Source organism: Polypterus senegalus, chromosome 15 (genome assembly GCF_016835505.1).
Source record: "Polypterus senegalus isolate Bchr_013 chromosome 15, ASM1683550v1, whole genome shotgun sequence".
Classification (NCBI taxonomy): Eukaryota; Metazoa; Chordata; class Cladistia; order Polypteriformes; family Polypteridae; genus Polypterus; species Polypterus senegalus.
In genome coordinates this window covers 48566986-48591548 of record NC_053168.1, presented here as the reverse complement: position 1 = coordinate 48591548, position 24563 = coordinate 48566986, and the positions used below count along the sequence as shown (strand labels likewise).

At 36.1% G+C, this 24563-nt stretch overlaps 1 protein-coding gene across 2 annotated transcripts in view; it reads right to left on the bottom strand.

The window, feature by feature from the left end:
- Positions 1 to 24563, bottom strand: part of jazf1b (JAZF zinc finger 1b) — a 287243-nt gene that overhangs the window by 204040 nt on the left and 58640 nt on the right. The window lies entirely within an intron of this gene.

The window sequence follows — 24563 nt, the reverse complement described above, 5'->3', positions numbered from 1 at the left end:
CTGAAGAGTGAATCTAAATCTTCAGCTTTCAAGGGCCATATTTACAGAGGGATAGTTCAGATGCAGACTTCTGATGATGAAGTCAGAGATTCTTGAATTATTTTTATTGATTTTATTAAAAGCAAGTAACATTGCATACAATCAAGTCAAGCTTAACAAAACTAAATTCAACTTCCACCCAAGAGGAACAGAGGAATGCCAGCAGCCAGAGTAAAACTTTAAAAGTAGAAAAGAGTGAAAAGAATCATTTTCCCCAATATAAATGCTTATTCTAAAATGTTATTGATTAGATCCTGCCGGGTTTTAAAAAAGTTTTGAACATATCCTGAGAAGTGAGAGTTTGATTTTTTCCCAATTGCAAATAGCAACAACATCAGTTACCCACTGACTTAAAAGAGGTGGGCTAAGATTCTTCCACTTGAGCAAGATAAGTCTATGTACTAATAGTAGAGTAAAAGCAATTACAGTTTGTTTGTCCTTCTCCACTTTAAGCCCATCTGGGAGTTCACCGAACACAGCTGTTAACGGATTAGGAATAATTGTGACACCAATGCAACATGTCTGATGGGCATTTAAAGATTTTGGTCCGGCATGATGTTAATTTGGTGCACCAGTAAGGCTGTAGCTTGATTGCAATGTTTGCAGGTTGGATCTTGCCCTGGAAACATTTTACACAATTTTAAATGAACAGATGTGCTCAACAAAAGATTTTAAGATGAATAATTGTATACTTTGCACATATGGAAGCTAGAGCGAATTCTGTGCATGGTTGCCTTCCACTCCTTTTATGAAATGTTGAGTAAGAGATCCTTTTCCCACTGTACTGTACTCTGGGATCTTTGAAAGGAAGGCACTTAAAAATGTTTTTATATGTTATAGAAATGCTGTCCGAGTCTTCAAGACTGATTAATATTTATTCTGGAATAGAAATGGGTGGGAAGTGAGGAAAAATGGGCAGGTCCGTTTAGCACAGTTTCTAATTTGAAAGTAGTGGAAAAATTGTGTTGATGGGAAGTTACATTTGAAGTGTAATTGTTCGTAGGATGCAAAGAAATTATCTATATATAATTTTCTAAATGATTTAATCCCATACCTTTTTCCAAACATTAAAAACTGTGTAAATTTGAGAGGGTGGAAACAGGTGGTTGTCGTGTACAGGTGCAACAAATAAAAGCTTCTCTATCTTGAAGTGCTTCCTAAATTGGTTCTGTATTCTGAGTGAATGAAGGACAATTGGATTTGTTAGTATACTGACAATAATTTGTATTTACTGGGGTACAAAGCATGGAATATAAAGAAGTATTACAGGAATTTATTTATATTGCAAACCAAGCTTATGTGTGTTCATTAATTTGTGTCAATGCCCAGTTTTATAAAGGTTATACATTTGGTGCCCAGTAATAAAACTGAAAGTTAGGTAATGCCATGCCACCTGCTTTAGGTTGTTGTAGGGTCACCCTTTGGATGCGTGAATGTTTTGAATTCCAAATAAATGAGGTTGTGATTGAATTTAATTTCCTCAAAAATGATTTGTTAATGTATATGGGGATGCTTTGAAAAAGAAAAAGAAGCTTGGAAAGGATATTAATCTTGACATTCCCCCTGCTAAAGGAAGATGGAAAGTAGACCATCTATGCACCTCTTGTTTAAGTTTTTCCATGCAGGTGACAAAGTTTTGTTGAAAAAGAGCTTTACATTTACTTATGATGTTTACCCCTTGGTGTGTAAACTGATCTGTAATAATAAATGGGAAGGTGTCCCATCTAATATTGTATTTCAGAGAGTTTACTGTAAAAAGCACACTTTTATTCAAAATTAATTTTGAGTCCAGATATCTATTAAAATTCTGCTAGTGCTGTTAGAACAGCTGGCACGGAATTTTGTGTACCTAAAATATTCAGTACAATATCATCTGTATATAGTGATATTTTCTGTTCAAGTCCTTCTTTGATAATCTCCTTCATCCCAGAGGTATTTCGAAAGTGAACAGCTAATGGCTAAATGGCGATTGCAAAGAGCAGTGGTAATAGGGGACATCCCTGTCTAGTACCATGTTCAAGTTTAAAGTCTGAAATAATGTTATTAATACAAATTGAAGCTTCTGGACTAGTACACACAGTAGTTTGATCCAGGCACATATGTTTAATCCAAACCCAACTTTCTGCAATGTGGTGAATAGGTAGTCCCATTCAACCATAACAAATGCTTTTCCTGCATCCAAAGATGATACAATCTCTGGGGTGTCAAACTTTATGGGTGAATATGTTACATTAAACAGGCATCGAAGATTGGAGGCTAAGTGTCTGCCTTTATTAAATCCGTTTGGTCTTGTGATATTACCAAAGGAAGCACTTTCTTAATCCTTCTAGCTAGAATTTTGAAGAGTATATTAACATTGTTATTCAGAAGTAAGATTGGTCTGTATGGTGCACATTGTAACAAGTCCTTATTTTTCTAAGGAAAGACGGTAATTATTGCTTGGTGAAAAGTTTGAAGTAGAGCTTTATTGTCTCTGGATTCTATAAATGTTGCTAATAATAGGGGAGCTAACTTAATTGAACATTTTATTATACAATTCAGCAGGGTAGCCATCAGGACCTGCTGCCTTTCCCATTCTGAATTGAGTTTATAGTGTTTTGTAACTCTGAGTATGACAATAGGTTTATCCACTTCCTCTGCACTAAGATTATCTAGCTGTGGTATCAGTAATGCATCAAAAAACACATTAGATTGTCTCTTGTCTTTTTTAAGCTGAGTAGAATATACAGACTTATAGCACTCCCTAAATGTGTGCATTATATTTTTATGGTCAATAATTTTATCTCCTTCTGTGTTAGTAATTACTGATATTGCATTGCAAACTTCCCAGTTATGGATTTGCTGAGCTAAGATCTTATTAGCCTCCTCTCTGTGTTCACAGTAATAATGTCATGATTTAAAAGTGAGTTGTTCTGTTTCTTTTGTTGTCAACAGGTTGAATTCTGATTGCAAAGCCTGTCTTTTCCTATAAAGTGCCTCATTTGGAGACCTGAAGCCTCATGTGTAAAAGGAGCGTACACACAGAAATGTTGTGTACAAACGTTTTCGTGCTCAAATTGCGATGTATAAAACCTAACTTGGCGTAAAGCCATGCACATTTCTACGGTACCTCATACCCTTGGTATACGCAAGTTCTCCGCTCGGTTTTGCAGACTGGCGGCACCCAGTGTCAAAGCAGTGCTACTGTTCCTGTGTGGTTATCCTTTCATTTTCAGATCCACATCCCTGACGCGGCTTTATAAATAGACTGAAATTAACCGCATATTGTTTATTAGTTTAATGCATCGGATTGTAATTAACCAGTAACAATATAATGTTCCCCGGAATGGTCAAACTATTCTAAATACAATAGCTGCTTTAGTGTTGTTACTCTCACCGCACCTTCTTCTTCTTCTTTTTTCAGCTGCTCCCGTTAAAGGTTGCCACAGCAGATCATCTTTTTCCATATTACTCTGATCGGAAAGAGAATTATCGGTATACAGCATCAAGCACATGATGCCTCAGCCATGGCAAAATGCTTCAGAGCCTTTCCTGTACAGACCTCGCAGTTCAGAAACAGTTTCATCCCAAGAACTTTAAACATGTTTCCATGTTTAATAACAATCAGTCCATCAAGTGCTCCTTGTAGAACTGTTTGTACTTATAAGTACAATCACCTGACTGTAAACTTGCACTACAGTTATAATATTGCACAACCTGCACCACTTTATAAAGCATGTATTTACATATGATGACGATATCATTTTTAAGATGAAATGCAGAAAAATATGTTAATTACGTTGATGCAGCAAAATATGTTGATTATATTATACAGATAAAACTTTAACTTCATTTAAATAATCTGTATTGTTAATAATTAAACATGTGAGGACACGGTGCCGCAGCGCTAGCCAGTTCGCGGATTGTTCCTGCCTCGCGCTGTATTATTGCTGGGCTGGTGAGACACTGGAAGGATAGAAGGATAGAATAATTAAACATGTAATATGAAGAAATTTTAATGTTCCTTAAAAGTTTCGAAGAATCGTCATCCTAAGCTTACAGATGGCTTAACGTCTATTACAGAGCTGATTGTGTGTCGATTGGGTATTTGTAGACAGAAAAGTAAGGACAGGAATTGGAGGTTAGTACATTTGAAAGAAACAGTACTGCTGCAATAAATTATTTCATCGAAGTTCGCACATGGCATAGCAAGCATCTTGTGTGAGACATGAACAATCACTGTGCCACCGTGTTCCCATGTTTAATAACATGCTTTCATTCCTATCATCATGAAAAAGATATCACATATACATCTCAGTATTTTAATTACTCAGAGAGCTGTAATATTACGAATGTAATGGATTCTGTGTCCATGTCGGAAGAAAAGAAAGCACGGAACAAATAATACATTTTTCCTTGACTCCTCTTGGTATTCGCTGAAATTCTTATATTTTTCCCCATGCTTTTCCCATTGTCTTTTCACAGAAGGCTGAGCTTAAGGGCTATTTATATTGATTTGCATATTCAAAGAGGCATAATTCTGGGAGGAGTGGGGCGGGACAGTAGGCGCCTCCATGTGCATTACTTTTCACGCTGAGTGGGATTTATGTAGCGGAAGAACGTGGAAGTTTGCGTACGCACAGATTCCTGCATCTGGATTTCTCTGTGCATACGCACATTCCCGGTTTTGTGCTTACGCCATGTTATAGTAAGAGTTCTACGCACGATGTTATACATGAGGCCACTGGTGTGTTCTTGATCTATTCTGGTAATTTCACAGATTAACTCGGACACCTTCTTGGTTTCCAATTTATTTTTGTGGGTGAGATATGAAATAATATTTCCTCTTAAAAATGCCTTCAGAGTTTCCCAGAGTATTCCTGCAGAGAGGATGCATTTGTCTCTAAAACTAATCAATTGGCTTGGATATAAATTCTGTACAGTTCTTGTCAGCTAATAATACCTGCTCCAAGAGGAGTATGAGGGGCATAGTGACTTTGAGCTCCATGAGCAAAGGAGCATAGTCAGAGATAACAATAGCGTTGTACTTGCGAGATTTCATCATGGGTAAAAAAAGTGTTATCTATCAAGAAAAATTCTTGAGTAACAATGATGTACAGGTGTGAAGAATGAATATGCTCTTATGTTTGGATTTAGAAATCTCCATGGGTCTGATAATTTATGATCAATGACAAACTGTATAATTGTTTAAGCAGTGTTAGATGTTATCACCACCGTAGCTGAAGATCTATCCAGATCAGGTTTTAAAACATACCTAAAGTCTCCAACCATTATAATTTTATGAGTGTTCACAGTAGAAATGGATGCAAACACGTTGTGGATGAAGTCTCTAACATCCAAATATTTAACTGTGTTACTTTAAAATTAAATAAATTACGGATCACCATCACATATCACCCTTCAGGAACAGATACTACCTCTGATACTACAAATGAAATTGTTCTTTGTATTAATATTCCCACTCCTCTAGTTTTCTTTGTATAGCTGGAGTGGAATGTTTGTAAAGTTCAATCTCTTTGCAACCGAAGTAGATCTTTGCTTGTTAAGTGAGTCTCTTGTAAAAATACCATCTTGGCATTTAGACCTGTTAGGTGAGAAAATACTTTCTCTTTAATTTGTGATTGAGACCTTTGACACACAGCTCACAAAGTTCGCTGTTTGGTCACATTGACATTGCTTCTGAAGATTTTACATTTTATAGTCTTGAATTAAGGTAGTTCATTATTTACATAAGATAGCTTTAACCTTGCTTTCCAATTCTGCCAGGAGTTATGGCTATGAAGCCTATTGTTGTGTTGGCACTTACAATTCTGGGGGTAAAAAGGATATATTTGAAATAGCTTGATTTCTTTCTCTCCCCTAAAGACCCCCCCACCCACCCCCAATTTTGCATCCCTAAGTGAGGCTAGACCACACTTCACAAAGTCCCAGTCCTCTGACATGCCTAGAGACTGAGCACGTCCAAAACAAAACAAGCCCCCCAGCAGTGCTGTAGAAAGACTAAAGTAGGGATATCTATTGGTAATACAGTCCAAATACTATAAACCTAGAATATAATCTTAAACAGTCCTGAAAGAATAAACTTAGGCAATGATGTTAAACAGTACCCATGGAGAAGCAGATAACATATGAAAGTACAATCCTAATACAATAAACCAAAGGTATGATGTTAAACTGTCTCCTTTGGAAAACAAAAGACTAGTTACTTTATGGTAAGCATATATTCATAATTATAACTGTAATTAAAACGTAAAAGTAGCTGAGAAGGAAACAATGTATAATTACAGCAAAAGTCTCATAGACCAAATTGCTGTAACAATCTTCCAGGACACAATGTGACTCACAATCGTATTTCAAAGACTGTCAGGATCAGTTTTCTTAGCTCTTCTTCTGCTTCATCTGAAGAACTAAAAATGTAGAACTTGCCTTGAATATCCACTCTCAGTTTAGCAGAATACAAGAGGCTGTATCTGATTTCAGTTTTGCGTATGTGCTGTTTAATGCTGCAAAATGTGGCACGTTTAGCAGGCGTTGAAGGTGAGAAATCAGGGAAAATAATAATGCAGTTATTTTAAAATATAATGTCTTGTTTAAGTCTGAGAAGTGACGTTAAATGTACTTAGATTGTATTTCTTCAAAATGAACAATAAGGCTTCTAGGTTTTGAGGCATTCAATCCACGTACAATGGAACCTTGGGTCACGAACGTCTCGGAACACGTACAAATCGGGTTACGACCAAAAACTTCACCAAACTTTTGCATCTGTTCATGACCACACACACGGGTGACGAACAAGCCAGTTTCCCTTCCGGTTTGTATGTGCCGATGATTTCCGAACGTGTTCAGTCTCTCCCTGTGCATTCGCTGTGAACTCTTTGTGCTCTATTTCGTTTCCCTTCCAGTTCTTACACACCGGTGATTTACACACGTGTTCAGTCTCTCACTGTACAGTACATTGTTCTTGGTCAGACGTGCATCACGCGGAGGGACTTTACCTCAAAACTGTAATCTCCTCTCCACCCAGTTCCTCCTCACTTCCTTCATGTCAGAACTCGACTCATGCAACATTAATTTTCTTGGTTGTTCATGGTTAGTTTTTGTATAAATCACAGATTTTTCAAATGTTAATTTTTTTCCCTGTGCTTAAAACTCATTTAAAAAAGTGTTTACCGCGATCAGTTCGTGAGGCTATAGCGTGAATTCCTGCAATGTTACTTTTTTTGGTTGTTTATGGTTAGTTTTTGTATACATTACGGATTTTTAAATGTTTATTTTTTCCTGTGCTTAAAACTCATTAAAAAAAATGTTTACAGCAAGTGGTTCGTAAGGCTGTAGTGAGAACTCTTGCAATGTTAGTTTTCTCTGTTCAAGGTTATTCAATGCTTTTACATTTAGTTTACTATTACACTGTGCATTCTATGGTATAATTAACTATTTTTGGGCTTAAACATTAAACTAAAATCACAGTAAAAGAAAAAAAGTGCAGCCACAATGTGTTAATCAGAAGTATTTCAAAATAACAAAGGAATTAAAGTTTAAAGGTTTGGGTTGAATCTAACCAAGGACTGCCACGAAGTGCACAACACAACCATTATACTGTACTCTTAACCTGGATATAAAAAACAGTGTACACTTCCAGTTGTCTTTGTCTAGCAATGGAACTACAACTGTCCACAAATGCACCTCAATATGGCGGTGCAGATAAGAAAAACCAAATGATGTCATCATTTTGAAAATGATGTGACCACAGGATTCCTTGATTACTAAAACCCCTGAAATAAGGACTAGATCTTTTTAGAGGTCAAGGAGAATTTCTAGAAAATCAGAAATAACAGCCTGATCATGATGATGTCAGGTGAATATGATCACATACAATGTGCACAAAACACCACAATTGTTCTTTCTCAGCATATGATTCAGGGGGGAAAAAAAATGAGTCACCTGCTTTATGTATTAACAGTGGCATACAAATTATAAGGCATAATATTTCCATATCATTTTTTAAGATTATTTTATTATATTATTTTATTAAATATATATTATTATTTTTAACTTAATGTTTTTATTCATCACCTTTATAACAGCTTTTTATTGTTATTCTTTTTTACTTAACGGCTAAAATCCAATGAATACCTGAATATGGCTCCCCAGTTTTCAGCAACCTTCTACTTGATACATTATGATTTCCCGTAGCATTTTTAATTTTTCAACTGAACATTTAATATCCAACCTATTAACAATTATCCGGATAAAAATGTTGTGCTTTGCTTTCCACCCAGATACACCCATTGACAAACTATTAAACCTAATTGGCAGCCCAGCAATGGATTGGTGCCCGACTCAGGGATTGTTACTGCCTTGCACAGTATGAATGCTGGGAAAGGCTCTGGCTTGCCCACAGTCCTGCTCAGGATAAAGCAGTTTTAGAAAATAGATGGACAGCAATCATACAATGGTCCAGTGTTAGTGAAAGATAGTACATGCTTTAGTGTAGCCTGCGATGGACTGGCATTCTGGTTACAATTAATCCTTGAGTTGAGCGACATCTTTAACGATAGTAAACAGTGAGTTCAGTTTAGGGTCAAGCAGAACCACAGCTTATACCAGCAGCACTGGAAACATGGTAGTAACCCAACTTGAACAGGGTGCAAATCCTTTATTGGGCACATATTCACTTATACCGGATCAATTCCTAGACACACATTAACCTATTTACCACAGTCTTGTGTGTTATACTATTGATGGAATTTACAAAATGTATAGTTTCCAAACAGTAAAGTTAATAGTCAGCACTAATCATCTTTATAGTGAGGTATGTTTGAAAAATAAAAGATTCTACATCACACTGTGAGCGATGATACTTTCGCTCAGATTTTTGTACCATTTGTGCTTATAGATAACTAGCAAAATAGAGAAGTAGTGTGTTAAAGAAGTTACGAAAAAGAAAAGGAAACATTTTAAAAATAACGTAACATGATTGTCAATGTAATTGTTTTGTGACTGTTATGAGTGTTGCTGTCATCAAGGACTTGATTATCATTATTTGTTTCAATCAGGTTCGTATTTGGAGGATGTGTTGTGTTCAGGTTACATTCCGTGTTTGTCCAGTCTATCCCTGACCATAAAATCTTCGTTGTCAACCCTTGTAAAGATAACAGGTTTCATTTTTCAATTTTTAAATTTTTCAATTGAACATTTAATATCCAACCTATTAACAATTATCCGGATAAAAATGCTGTGCTTTGCTGTTTTCTCACATATCAATCAATCATTCATAATAAATAATATTTGTTATCACTGATGTACCAAGAGCTGCAGACTCGTAATCCTAGACATTCAGTGATGTCACATATTACCACGTTGTTAACAAACTAAAGTACTGAGCTGCCGTATCAAAGAGTACCAGCAACAGTTTTCCAGACCATAAAGTAGAAAACTTACTGAAATATATTTGAATTATCATGGTCAAATGGTAAAAGAACAGCGTTTTGAAAGATTTCCCTCTGTATATGTAATTATAACTACATAATTATAAACATCAATATAGTTAATTAGTACTGCGTTTGAAACCAGTCATAAATAATGAATGCCATTTACTCAATAACACTTTATAGCTGAGCTGTACCCCTAGGGCACTTTGCAACCGGTATCGTATACTAAGAGTACATTCACATAAAGAAGCAGAGTCCATGCTTACAAAGCACAATTGCTTTCCATTTTCTCACATTAAAAATAAGCAGTACACTCCAGCAAGAAAGCAGGTTGAAGATTTGTTTGGCAATACAGAAACAAATAACTGTTCATGGATTGGACAGCTCTGAGAGCAAATGATGCAAACCGCATCATCCTCTTTAATAAAACCCCTGTGTGCGTCCAGGGGTCAGGGGTGTCCGTGTGTGTGTGTCTTCTGGTGAAGTGCGCATGCGTAGAGCCGCACCACGCATCGCACTGTGCCCATGCATGCACACGTCACCATGGACGTACACACACTTGAAGCTGGGCACACAGTGACTGGCTTAGCCGCGCATGATAAGCAAATAAAGCACATCATTGCTGGGGAGAGTGCTGATTGGGTAGTCGTGGCCGCGCACATAAAATCTGTTGCTGGGGAGACAGGACATACAGTAATCAGCTGCACGCCAGCACGGATTCAAATACTTGCTGGGCAGCTGAACACTACTTGCTTGGGGGACGCCACAGGCTACATCAGCTGCTGCATGCCACACATTAAATTACTTGCTGGGGAGACGCCACAGGCATGATTATCAGCTGCACGCCACACATTACATCAGTTGCTGGTGAGACTCTACTGATTGCCCACTGTTGTGACAGAAAATTAAACGCAAATTATGGACAGCAAAGCCAGTATTACTGTCAGAGAAAATTACAGGCATTTTACGGTAATACAAACCAGTATTACTGCGAGACAAAATTAAAGGCACACAATAGAGTGACGCATATTACAGCCACATACAAGTCAGTATTACTGTAAGACAAAATATTACAGACATACAACCCTATATTACTGTGACTATCTACTAACATGCCACCCAAAAAAAAGGACACGTCAAGTAGGACAAAAAACACAGACAATCAAATCCTATATAAACAACATCCCCTGGAAGAACGGTCAGCTCGACAAGTAAACATCAACAAAAGAAAGGCTGAAAGACAAAGAAAAATATGACCAAATAGATCAATTGAAGAAAAAGAAAATGAGCGTCAGAAAAACACTAAAAGAGAAAGACTCAGAAGAGCAAATAGATCTATAGAAGAACAGGAAAATGAGCGTAAAAATTTACACTAAGGCAATATGAATTATACTTACTGTATTGTCATATATGTTTCTATTTTGTTTTTATTATTATTTTACTTTAGGTTTCTTCCAAAAATATTTTTGACAAAAAAAAAAAATTAAGACAAGAAACAGAATGAGGTCAAGGTCCCTTGCCATTTAATATAGACTGTTCCTACTTATGTTTATGCAATACTGTTCTAGCGCCCGTTATTGTAATGGGCTTGATATCTAGTATGCATATAAATTAGATATTAGCCAAGACTTTCCATAGTCAGAAATAGTTATTATATCAATAAAATTTATAGTATGGGCTATAGGCAACAGAAAAATCATAACATACAGGTTTTTCCCAGGTACTATGTCTCCTCTGAATCTGGCCAGTTCCCCAGAGATTAAGTGATTTTCCACCCAGATACACCCATTGACAAACTATTAAACCTAATTGGCAGCCCAGCAATGGATTGGTGCCCGACTCAGGGATTGTTACTGCCTTGCACAGTATGAATGCTGGGAAAGGCTCTGGCTTGCCCACAGTCCTGCTTAGGATAAAGCAGTTTTAGAAAATAGATGGACAGCAATCATACAATGGTCCAGTGTTAGTGAAAGATAGTACATGCGTTAGTGTAGCCTGCGATGGACTGGCATTCTGGTTACAGTTAATCCTTGAGTTGAGCGACATCTTTAACGATAGTAAACAGTGAGTTCAGTTTAGGGTCAAGCAGAACCACAGCTTATACCAGCAGCACTGGAAACATGGTAGTAACCCAACTTGAACAGGGTGCAAATCCTTCATTGGGCACATAATCACTTATACAGGATCAATTCCTAGACACACATTAACCTATTTACCACAGTCTTTTGTGTTATACTATTGATGGAATTTACAAAATGTATAGTTTCCAAACAGTAAAGTTAATAGTCAGCACTAATCATCTTTATAGTGAGGTATGTTTGAAAAATAAAAGATTCTACATCACACTGTGAGCGATGATGCTTTCACTCAGATTTTTGTACCATTTGTGCTTATAGATAACTAGCAAAATAGAAAAGTAGTGTGTTAAAGAAGTTATGAAAAAGAAAACATTTTAAAAATAACGTAACATGATTGTCAATGTAATTGTTTTGTGACTGTTATGAGTGTTGCCGTCATCAAGGACTTGATTATCATTATTTGTTTCAATCAGGTTCGTATTTGGAGGATGTGTTATGTTCAAGTTACATTCCGTGTTTGTCCAGTCTATCCCTGACCATAAAATCTTCGTTGTCAACCGTTGTAAAGATAAAAGGTTTCATTCATCTAAGTGATCACCACCCAAATCGGTACTCGTGAATCTAAGATTTTCAACAGGCATTCCCAGTATTAAGTTGTGGATTTGGCTGCGAATATTTAGCGCTTTTATCTTGCACTTTTGCCGAGTTTGTGCCAAACACTATTCTATCCCTGACCATCTCATCTTCATTTGCATAAGCACAGTCCTTCACCAGCAATTTTAACTCCGTTACAAAGAGATCATAAGTCCCATTTATACCATGCATCCTCTCATTAAATTTGTATCTCGTGAATATCGTATTTGTCTTAGGCATGACAAACGCCAGCGGCAGCGTGTCCATGAACTTAATTTAAAGTTAAGCTTTACACCTTGCTTTCCTATTTGTTTGCATAAGCACAGTCCTTCACCAGCAATTTTAACTCCGTTACAGAGTGGTTCAAAAGTCTCGTTTATACCCTGCGTCTTCTCATTAAACTTGTATCTCGCGAATATCGTATTCGTCGTAGGCATGACAAACGCCAGCAGCAGCGTGTCTATGAACTTAATTTAAGCTTAAGGTTTACACCGTGCTTTGTTTCCGCAGTAGCTGCACTTATGAATATGCTTGTATGCATCACTCGCTTCATATTCTTTTGCTGCCTTCTCAATTGTGTAATGCGTTTTTTGTTCAGCACTCTTTGGAGCTCTTGCTTGTTCTCTGTGTACTGCGTTCACAGTCAGTTCACGTGAGCCGCTCGGAGTACATGCATCGAAGGTTCTCAGCTGTGCCTGTCCTATCTCGTGCGATCTTGCGATGTCCACGGCTTTATTTAATGCTAGCTAAGACCCGGCATTTAAAAGTTTCTCTTGCACTTTCGCCGAGTTTGTGCCAAACACTAGTCTATCCCTAACCATCTCATCTTCGTTTGCATAAGCACAGTCCTTCAGCCGCGAATATTTAGCGGCAGCGTGTCTATTGGATTGCTGCTGAAGGATGGCCTTATATGGGCAGGCACTCAATTACGTGGGAGGCGTGCTGATGGGGGACGCAACTCCGCTTCACACGGTGACCGAGCTGCAGGCTATGGCCATATATACGTACGTAAGTAGGTTCCAGTTATGACCGTTACACGTAGAATTTTTAAATGAAACCTACCTAACTTTTGTAAGTAAGCTGTAAGGAATGAGCCTGCCAAATTTCAGCCTTCTACCTGCACAGGAAGTTGGAGAATTAGTGATGAGTCTGTGAGTGAGTCAGTGAGGGCTTTGCCTTTTATTAGTATAGATTATGTCAGTTGGATTGCTGCTGGATTTTTCCTTTTTATTAAACAGCAAATTGTTTTTTCATTTCATTTTTTTTCTGTAAGATAAGTCAATATTTCAAATTTCAGTTTTTAACTCTAAAAGTAGTGTGCTCCTCTTACCCAGATCACTAAGTAATTATGTTTAATGCAATTTTTCTTCAGTTGTCTCCCACATTTCAAGCACATGTGGGTACATATGTGAGTCTGCTCTGTAACAGACTTGCACCTTGTCAACAGATGGCCTCTGCTTACATTAAGAATTGCCAGTGTATTGTAGGTATTAGCCTTCAGGATCCTGAACTGGATTAGGTGATTTTAAAAATGGATGGAAGGTTGAAAACATTGCATTACCTCCCAGAAACACAGCAATAGTAGAAATAGGTCCAGAGAATGAATTGGTTGATTGAATAACTGTACTGTATTAACTATTTCTACACATACTAAGATTTACAATGCATTTTCAAAAACTACTTCCTTTAGTATAAATTTCATGTTAACTCTAAATTGAGAAAACCTTTGCAGATATGCTATAGAGCAGTTGGTCAGATATCACAAGGGCTTTATTGATCTCTATGTTGCACTTACCAAACCTCAAATAATTCATTTCTCCCGTCATAAGCCTCTAACATTGACTAATATCTGTTCTGACATACAACAGTTAAACTACTGCCATATAATTTAGAATTTTACATTACAGTAAGATGAAACATAGGCCATGAGATATAAAAAAAGCATAAGAACATAATGTCAATGATGTTGTATATTTCATTTGGTCTATCAAGAACCACTCAACCATACTACTGCCTGGAGTAGGAAAATGGAACCACTTTATGATGGAGGATTTCTATCTAAAATACAATTACACGGAGTAGTAGACAAAAGGAAGTATGACAGGCAAAGACTGCATGCTAATGGTAGCTTTTACAGCTGAGAAAATCAGGACTTATAAATCCAATTCAATTTAAACTTTTTCAAACTACAACTTTTAAAACAATAACCTTAAAAATGTTTACTGAGCTTTTATGTAGCATGATCCATATCATGTAGACTAGTCATTCTTGACTACAAACCAAAACGTAGGTGTGTATTTGAACACTGGATTATTTCCTTAGCACATAATACAAAACTATAGTGCTTTCAGTCAAGATAGTCGACTTCTCACAAGCAAAGCATCTTGCACACCTAAGCTGTGGTGATATTAAATCATTCACTACTGTCAATTTATAGACAACATGCAAAAAAACTAAAACAAAAAAAAACAAACAAAAGTCAAAAAATTAAAACACAAAACACTACTGGTGTGCAAAATCAGAGGCTCTAGAAACATTTTCCCCTTGGGATTAATAAAGTATCTATCTATCTATCTATCTATCTATCTATCTAACAACTGCTTTTTACTCCAGCTAATAAATTTGATATTGAAAGTCTAACTAAAATTAAAATCTTTCACACAATTCTTTACAAAAGTTTATTATTCAGTATGGCATCAGGGAGTGCAAAGCCTTACTGCTCTGGGTTTGGTGCTCTTTCTCTTTGTCCATGTGGCTACTTTCATATGGGAAGTATTTTCTTCAGAAAAGAAAATTAAAATTAAAATCATAAAATGTAAATGCAGTCTCTCTTTTGCAATTCGAAGCACAAGAATGCTGCAAACATTAAAAATGAAATGGAATAACACCATTTGCAATTTCACTTTCAAACACTACATGCAAGAATGCTGCAAAAACTTTAAATAAAATGAAAGAACACTATTTGCCATTTCATTTTTAGCCTGAACAGCAATGAAGCTGCATAAATGAAAAGTAAAATGCAAATAAGCACCTGTGCCACCTGTTGCTCATTAACTTTTCATTTTCCACTTTGCATTTTCATTTTCACACTCTCAGCATGAAAATAGTGCAGGTCAATGGGAAAGGCTTTGCACCTCGACTTCCCACAATTCTTTGTCTTGATCTTTCTGACTCCTCATTACTTTACCTCAATGATGAATGGATGAATTCATTTAAAAGAAAACAAAATACATTTGTTCTACTTAGAAAATTTAGCTGAATCCAGAACACTAGCGAAAGAAGATCTCCACTAATAATTAAATAATGAGCATTTGTGAGACAATAAATGATGGCTGCAACATCTGTTCATTTTGAAACACTCTCTTAACAACAAAGAGCATTACACAGTTGTGACTTGTATGCTAGTATGCGGTAACATACAGTTTGAAACAGGCACACCAACCTTTTAGAGTTTACCAGGTGACAAAAGCAGAATTACAGTTTCTCTTGGGGATTACAGCCAAGGCGCACTTAGGAAGGAGCCCCCATAGTTGTTTATGCCACCATACAGTAGGTGTTCTCAGGGAACCACAAAAAAACTAGTACCTAACATCAAAGCTTAGGAGTCATCTACACAATAATATCAAGTAATGTGAGAGTATTAAGTAGGTGTGTTGATGGCAGCAAACAACACGGAAAGAGCAACTGAGATTATGAGTGATTTGGGGCTGTGGCAGGGTATGCAATGTCAAAGCTTAGAAATGTACTTGATAGCCATCAGAGCATAGTATGATACGTCCAATAATAAAAAGAGTTTGATCCATATCATTTATCTATTTCAAGAAAGACAGAGAGAAGATAAAAGGGAGGAAAAATATTTAAAACATTATTCTGGGACTTAGTTTATGTTAGTTTATGTCTTTATGTTAGGTAGAATGCCTAGAGGGGGCTGGATGGTCTCGTGGCCTTGGAACCCCTGCAGATTTTAGTTTTTTCTTCAGCCGTCTGAAGTTTTTTTTTTGTTTTTCTGTCCTCCCTGGCCTTCCATGGTAATTAGTATTGCCTAGCTTTATTTCTTATATATTTTGTCTTTTTTTCCTCTTTCTTCATCCTGTAAAGCATTTTGAGCTACACAATTTGTATGAAAATGTGCTACTGTATATAAATAAATGTTGTTTTGTTGTTGTTGTAGTTATTTTCACAATATCAGGTAAGAAAAAAGAAAATTTTTCAGAAGGTTTAATTTGTCAGTAGTTTGTAGACTGGCCACTTTTGCCAAGCTAAATAAAAAATAAACTACCTGTTGTTCAGCAGAGATACTACCAACTGAGTAGCTGTTCAAGGTCCAGTTTTTTTGAATTGTTTTATTGTCAAACTATGTGAATTGTCAACAATATTTTGGTCAATTATGTAAAATGTAGATGATGTTTTGATTTTCAAAAACTATTTTCACTCCTGTGCAAAATGACAAGTTATCTTGTTTTCAACAGAACAAAATGCAAACATCTGACAAGTAAGCCAAAATATTTTTCACTTATGAACCATATCCAAGGTGCTTTACCCTATTAAACAAACAGAAATTAACTTGCGCCATTGCACAGTCTGGATCGATTGTTTTAAAGAGCTCTGTCTCCTCTGCTAAATTTAGGTCTAAAGACAACCTCCTTTGCCTGGCTGTCCAATTTTATTGGCATGGGACATGGAAGAGCAGTGCTGATGCTGCTCTTTAGTTATGGTGATAAGCCTCTTCTCCTGGTGAAGGATCAGTGCTGAGGAGCAAACAGGAGATTCTGCTAGTGACAGTGCCCCCTTTTGCCTTAGGGTGGTATCTGTACATTTGCCAGAGCCTCCTGGGTGGTCACTAAGCACACTTATGTGATACATGTAAACTCGGAGATTAGGTCATGAGTACGACTAGCTGTGGAGAAGTTATCTAAGGAATAACGGTAAAGGGGTTGAAGAAGACACGATAAACTAGTCTTGCAAGAGGAATATTTCTTTGAAAAGTAAGAACAAATATTTTTTGATTCATCTTGATTAATTTCAGGGCCTAGGGTTGTAGTCCAGGTTAGCTCCTGTGCAGGTTTTCCAACCATATATACTGTACAGATTACATAAGCATGCTGCCATACTGCCTCACAGCTCTGGGGGAATGGGTTCAAAACCAAGCTCAGTTGCTCTATAATGCAAATTTTCAGTATATCCTCAGATTGTTTTTCTCTCTCAAGGAACTTATGTATCCTCCCACATCAAAAAACATGTAAGTAAAATGGACTAGCTATACTTTTTGAGTATGTCTAGTGATAAATTATGATCACTCCAATTCTGATTCCTGTTTTGCACCCACAGCTTCACTGTGGCTCTGGATTAAATAGGCTCAGAAACAAACGTAGTTTCAGTGTCATAGATTGCTTGTAATTGCTTATAATTTGAATGGTATGATCTTGTATTATTATTGCGTTTTTTCTCACTTCATGAATAGTACAAATACTAATAGCCAAGTCTACATTGGCCCAATGTGGGATATGCATGGTATCTGCAACCTTGCAGTGGATAAAACTGAGTTAGAAAAATAAAAAGACGAATGTCTGTTCTCTGGGACTACAAAAAACACTGAAAGATGTGGCAAAATAGTTACAAAGAGAGATCTGCTGGAGGCAATTTTATTGCTATAATTTTCTTTCTATCTGGTAATTATAATATCCTTTTCTTTCTGAACACTTAAAAGCTTATCCTGGATAAAGATGACAGTGATACAAGATACCATATTTAGCCATAGGCTTTTACTGGTGAACGTTTTCTAGGTGCAAAATTTGTATGCAGCTTTAGAATTACACCTGCTGTAAATATAACACAGTTGTACACATGGGCATTTAGGACAGAACCCTGCAACAGTTCTAGACATATTCCTACAAAGCACTAACACCACTACATCCAGGCCAGGAACTGGAGTGTATGATTTAGGACTGGCCATCAGAGCAGATGTTCCATCAAAAGGGACAAGTAATAACCTCAATGTTTCCTGCATGGCAGATTACAAACAACCAGGAAAAAAAAAAACACTTTGGGTTACCAGTGTTACTTTTGTCAACTAAAATTATAACAAAAATATTTTTTGATGCTCTTGCTTTCTCCTGAGAATTAAAAAAAATCTGAATTCTCCAATTCTTCTTCTAAAGCTTTTCCCATTTTCATGTGGGGTTGCTAGTTTTGACCACCATCCCTCTTTCTTGTCTGCTGTACACTTCCTTGTCTGATACCCCTTTCTCCCATAGATTCCCCTTCAGACAGTCCATCCACTTTCTATTTAGTCATCGTCTTCTCCTACATCCTGAAACCTCAATATCCTTAAATCATCTCCCCATACTGTTTACGACTCTTCTCATTACATGTGTTTGCCACTTTAACCGTCCTTCCTTTGATTTTTTACAGATTTCTGCACCTTTAACTGTACCTGTGATTGTCTCTTTCCAAACGCTGCCATTAAACTTATCCATCTAAATATCCTTTCTGTAGAATCCACTTTCCTTTCATGAAACCTATTTAACTGTGCAGGCTTTCCATGCATATGACATTGGAGGTCTGACAAATGTTTTACACACTTTACCCTTCACTCTTGAACTCTTTCTTCTGCCACACAACACTTCCAATACATTTCTCCATTTTTTCCACCTGATTGCACTCTTTGGTTTATTTCTGAATCTAGCTCTCTGTCTTTGGTTATTGTTATAGATACTTAACCCTGGTTTGTCTATGTATTAATCTAAACTATCTTTGGAAGCATTTGGAGATAATATTCTCTCTGTGTAAATGATGCTTCTGCTTAACTTTTATGCAAATTTAACTATGTCTATTTGCGTTCAGAGTGTCAAAATACTATCAAAAAATCTGGCTTAGCAACCAGTCACATAACGTTCTCTGCATTATCTTTGATGATGGCGGCACATCTGTGCTCCATGGCTTACTGTATATTTACAGAGAGCCAAACCAAAATTCGCTGGTCACTTGTTAAAAGAAAACACAGTATAATTATCTACTTAGCGTAAGAAATTGAATAACGTACGGTAATTGCCTAATGAAAAGGTCAGGACATTAGTGTTTAAAAAAAAAATTCATACCAATAATGTTGATTATTTTATTCACTTGAAAAAAAGTAAGAAATAAGAGAGCTACAGACAGAAAAATATTTCTGAATGTGAAAGTAAAGTAATGTCAGACCAGAAATTGTTGGAAGTAACAGAAATAAAATTTTGAACCAAATTTAAGTAATTTTGCATTTTCTTCAGGCTTAATGGAAAAGGAAACATTGTGGGTCACTTTCTACTGTATAAAAAATGACAATCTCAATCAGTACACCATACATTTCTGTAAACCAGTTTACAGTAGTTCAATATCTATTGAGTTCTAACATTTCAAGATTATAGTAAGAAGAGTAATAAATTTGACATTTGGTTAAACCATTCAGAAGTTATATATGCAACAGACTGACCTGCTGACACACATACACACATCACAAGATCATGCAGGAAGTGATCAGATCATATTCAGGGATGCCCAAAATGTCTAACACCACTTAAACTCAAACAACTCCATTACAATACTTTTTAAACTTGGTCTTTCCTGGCTCACAGCAACATATACTGTACTATAATTGACCACCTAAGATTTCTTCATCCCTTAAAACATAGGCAGGAAAAGTAACCTTCCAATGTCACACAGTGCCAATGGGCTAGGATAACAAATACATCATAAAAAATTCTGTAAAGCCCTCTTGTATTGGTGGTATTGAAGGGTGTTTACCTACACAACGTAGTCAGTTAAGATTCACCATACTGACATACATTACTGCAAGTGGCAAGGATTAATGATGGCCGTGTTATGAATAGTGTCCAATAACCATTATCTGAAAGGACTCTTTGAGGTGTTTCAGTGCTGTATCACTTGGAAAGAGGCACTTTTCTACAGTTATCAAAAGTGACATAATTTTAATTTTCATGTTAACTGTAAGGGAAGGTTACTGCATTTATTTCATACCTAGTAATCTAAAGTTAACTCTGTCAATTGCTTTCCATTGAGAATTAGAAATTAGTATACAGTATATACATTCAATGTATGTTTTCTCAGCAGAATGACTGTTTGCTTGAATATAGGTTGTTGTAAGCCTGTTTTAAAAGTGGTAGAAATTATATTTTTCTGTGTTACCTTCTGAGCTTTACTTTGCAAAGAAACAAAATGCTTACTCAACTTTAAGTAAAAACATAAAAACACATAGACCTTTGCTTTAGGCCACTATCCACTATAAATCAAATCAAGAAAACCTCCTTCAGATATTGCATGGAAGACCGATTACCGACTAGTGGGTTTTAAAGGCGAGTACATGACAGTCACCAGGCACCTTTGAGTCATACCTCCCGTGCAGTTAATTCTGCTATTGAGGTCTTGAAAGAGGTCCATTGGCTAACAGTTTCCAATACAGCGTGAGTAACCATTTGTTTCTTTCAAGTCTGCCCAACAGATGTTCCAATTGTCTGAATCAGCTCACCACTAACCAGTAACCAGTTAATAACTCAGCACCTTTCTTTATAGAGTACTGTACACTGTTTCTTACTGACTAGCAAAGAGGTCCACTAACATTACATTCCACAAATTCTGATCAGGCAGGTTTACCCTCCAGGTATCAGGTATTGTCATCTTTTTCTTGTGAGCACTGAAGTCTCCAAGTCGGACTACACAGTAAGTACACTGCATCCATTACTACAACAATTCCACAGTCTCTAAAAATACTCTGAAGAGCTGTTAGTTGATAAGTCAGACTACCATTATATAAGAGTTAAGCACCAGAAGGTATTTTCTACTTTTTATTACATTTTAAAAGACATATTATAATATTCTCGAATCGAGTTCAGTGTAGTGGGAGGCTGAAGATACCTTTGCACTCCAAGGCGCTAGACAGGACATAGCAATGGACAGTATCAGGTTTTTGCAGGGTCCACTCACATAAGGACTTATCATCCACATCTTTGCAGATTTGGAGAGTAGCTATATAGACAATGTCTGGATATGGGAATCAAAAGCCAAAATGCCAAGATTCATAAGGTAGGAGCGAAACCCACTGTTTCACCATACAAAAAAACTGCTTAACAAGAATAATCAATTCAGCCAAAAACATAACAGTCAATTCCTCAGTACCAGTTATTTTTAAAATACTGTTCAGTTGAGATGGAAAGGTCCCAAAGAAGCACTGTTTTATTACATTACTTTGTAATTTGTTCCATATATCTATGTGTATCTCAATGTGAAGAAATACATCACAATATTTGTGGGAAATTTACCATACACCAGCTTTCCTCTTTGCACATGTCCTTGAAGAACAGACATTAAAAACATCTGGCATCCATCATACTTAGTCAATATAAAATTTTTAAAATTTCTATCATGCCATCCCTTAATTTTTCCTTAAAACCAAAACATTTAACTCTTTACTTAGTGCTCATACCACACATTTCTGGAATTAGATCTTTTCCTGAGTTTTGCTAGTGTTGTTAATTCATTCTTGTATTATGAGCACCAAAATGAGACACAGTGTTCCGTATGTGTGTCACTACAAATCTAATGACTTAACACACAATGTACTATATAATAAAATATCTGATTAGTTATTTTAATTGCTTCAGCACACTGTCTGGTTCTTAACAACAACCAGTCCACTAGAACATAGTAAGACATTCTACTTTTTAGTTCCAGGCTTGTAATTATAATTACTGTATACCTAATATTTTTACTTGCTGGATTTATTTCTTACATAGTGATATAAAGTTAATTTTGTCACATGCTTCCCATTAGGAGTTGTTAATTATTTTATATGTGATTTTGAATTGGTTTTGTTGTTCAGCAGAATAGATCCATCCATCCATTTTCCAACCCGCTGAATCTGAACACAGGGTCACGGGGGTCTGCTGGACCCAATCCCAGCCAACACAGGGCACAAGGCAGAAACCAATCCCGGGCAGGGTGCCAACCCATTGCAAGACACACACAAACATACCCACACACCAAGCACACACTAGTGCCAATTTAGAATCGCCAATCCATCTAACCTGCATGTCTTTGGACTGTGGGAGGAAACCAGAGCACCCGGAGGAAACCCACGCAGACACGGGGAGAACATGCAAACTCCACGCAGGGAGGACCCGGGAAGCGAACCCAGGTCGCAGAATAGATTTTTGTTCAAATACAGATTTTTTGTAGCCAGCTTTTAATGATTCTCAGCACCTCAGAAATTCTCACAAGGCATGCTTTTTAATTTCAGACTTGTGATTTTGTAATTATATCTAACATTTTGTCAAAAAGTAGAAGTGAAAGTATAGTAATTAATTTTTATATCTTAAGTATAAATCAAATTTTAGGCCCCTGCTGGTATAGAACATATTAAAAAATACTTCATCGTATACTGCATTTGCCAGACAGGTATAAATGTACATATTTTGACCAAATTAATTCTTTTGTGTTTTCTTCTAGTAATACCATAAGTTTGAGTAGGTTCAGTGTGGACGGAAAAATTAACTAGAAATGAACTGCTTGCCTTAATACAATTTACACAATCGCTTCATCAGATGGCAGAAGACAGGATAAAAAACATGTATGTGACCTTTCCTGGAATTAGTCAACAAACATATCTAACATTTTGGGAGTACATAAATCTATTACAAGCAAAATTCTACCCAGGTGTCTACCAGACCCTACAGCTGCTTACTTTATAAGTGAAGGACCAGAAAACTAGATGGATGTGGAATACAGTGGCTCATTCTATACAGGAAAAAATGTAGCACCATTAAAGTTCACTACAACACTTGCCTGGTATTTATATCATGTCTATACCATGTACTTTAGTTAAACAGTAACATTCGCAATTTTAGGAATGGTTACTGATTTATGAAAAAAACTAGACATTATTTAATTAGTCACTTTTGTAATTTCGTAACTTATTTTAATTTTGTTTCTTTCCCATTTGGGCACTTGTGACTATAATGTAGAAATTATTCTGATTACTGGTTAATCAATTAAGAACATGTTCAGGTTGTAAGGCTGTTAGCTGATATTGGAAGTTAGAGCCATGATATTACCATAGTTCCCACTTTGGTGGACTTGATCCAAGAATCCTAAATCTCATCTTGAGGGCTGCATTGGCTTCAGAATTTTAAATAAATAAATAATTCAATTACTTCTGCTAATATTCATTTTTAACATTTGCCGACTTGTTCCTACTCTTATGACTGAAAAATCAGAACTTTCCACCAGTATATATTTTACTTTCTGAGGAAATCAACAAAATGTATAGTGGACGTGAATGGACCCCTCAATTTCTTTTTGCTTTTGAAAATTTTCAGTTAATTTATAGTTACCTTGCAGGGTGCGGACAGGGTACAATTTGCTGTTTTCCATTCCTATCATCAATTGTAAAATGTACCTTTTACAGAATTTTTTGCTTTTCAGGTGAATTTGTATTTTTAGGCTATATTTTAATTATTCTATAAAATCTGATTTTTTTGTTTGTTCCAAAGATTCTGATTGTAATCTGATTATAATTATATCTAATTAAAACAAAAAGTAAATTAAAAACAAACAGAAGAGTAGTATAAAGAAAGTAATTCAGTTAAGTTCACATTTCTAAGCTGTTTTATGTATTAGCTAGTAAATCTAACAGTACTTATATAACAGTACTAGCAGAATACCCGCGCTTTGCAGCGGAGAAGTAGTGTGTTAAAGAAGGTACGAAAAAGAAAAGGAAAAATTTTTAAAATAACGTAACATGGTTGTTAATGTAATTGTTTTGTCATTGATATGAGTGTTGTTCTCATATCTATCTCTCTATATATATCTATATATCTATATATCTATATCTATATCTATATATCTATATATATATATATATATATATATATATATATATATATATATATATATATATATATATATATATATATATATATATATACCCGCCCTTGGCAGCGGAGAAGTAGTGTGTTAAAGAAGGAAAGAGAAAGAAAAGGAAACATTTTGAAAATAATGTAACATGATTGTCAATGTAATTGTTTTGTCACTGTTATGAGTGTCGCTGTGATATATATATATATATATATATATAGCAAAATACCCGCGCATCGCAGCGATGTCATGTGTTAAAGAAGTTATGAAAAGAAAAGGAAACATTTTAAAAATAATGTAACATGATTGTCAAAGTAATTGTTTTGTGTATTTGGCGGCAGCATCACGAAGTTGTTTTCGGTAGCTGCATCATAAAATGTACCACAACGTCTGACACGCCTCCTTTTTACTGTTTTCTCACAGCTTGGATTGCTGCTGTCATATATACATACATACATACATATATATATATATACAT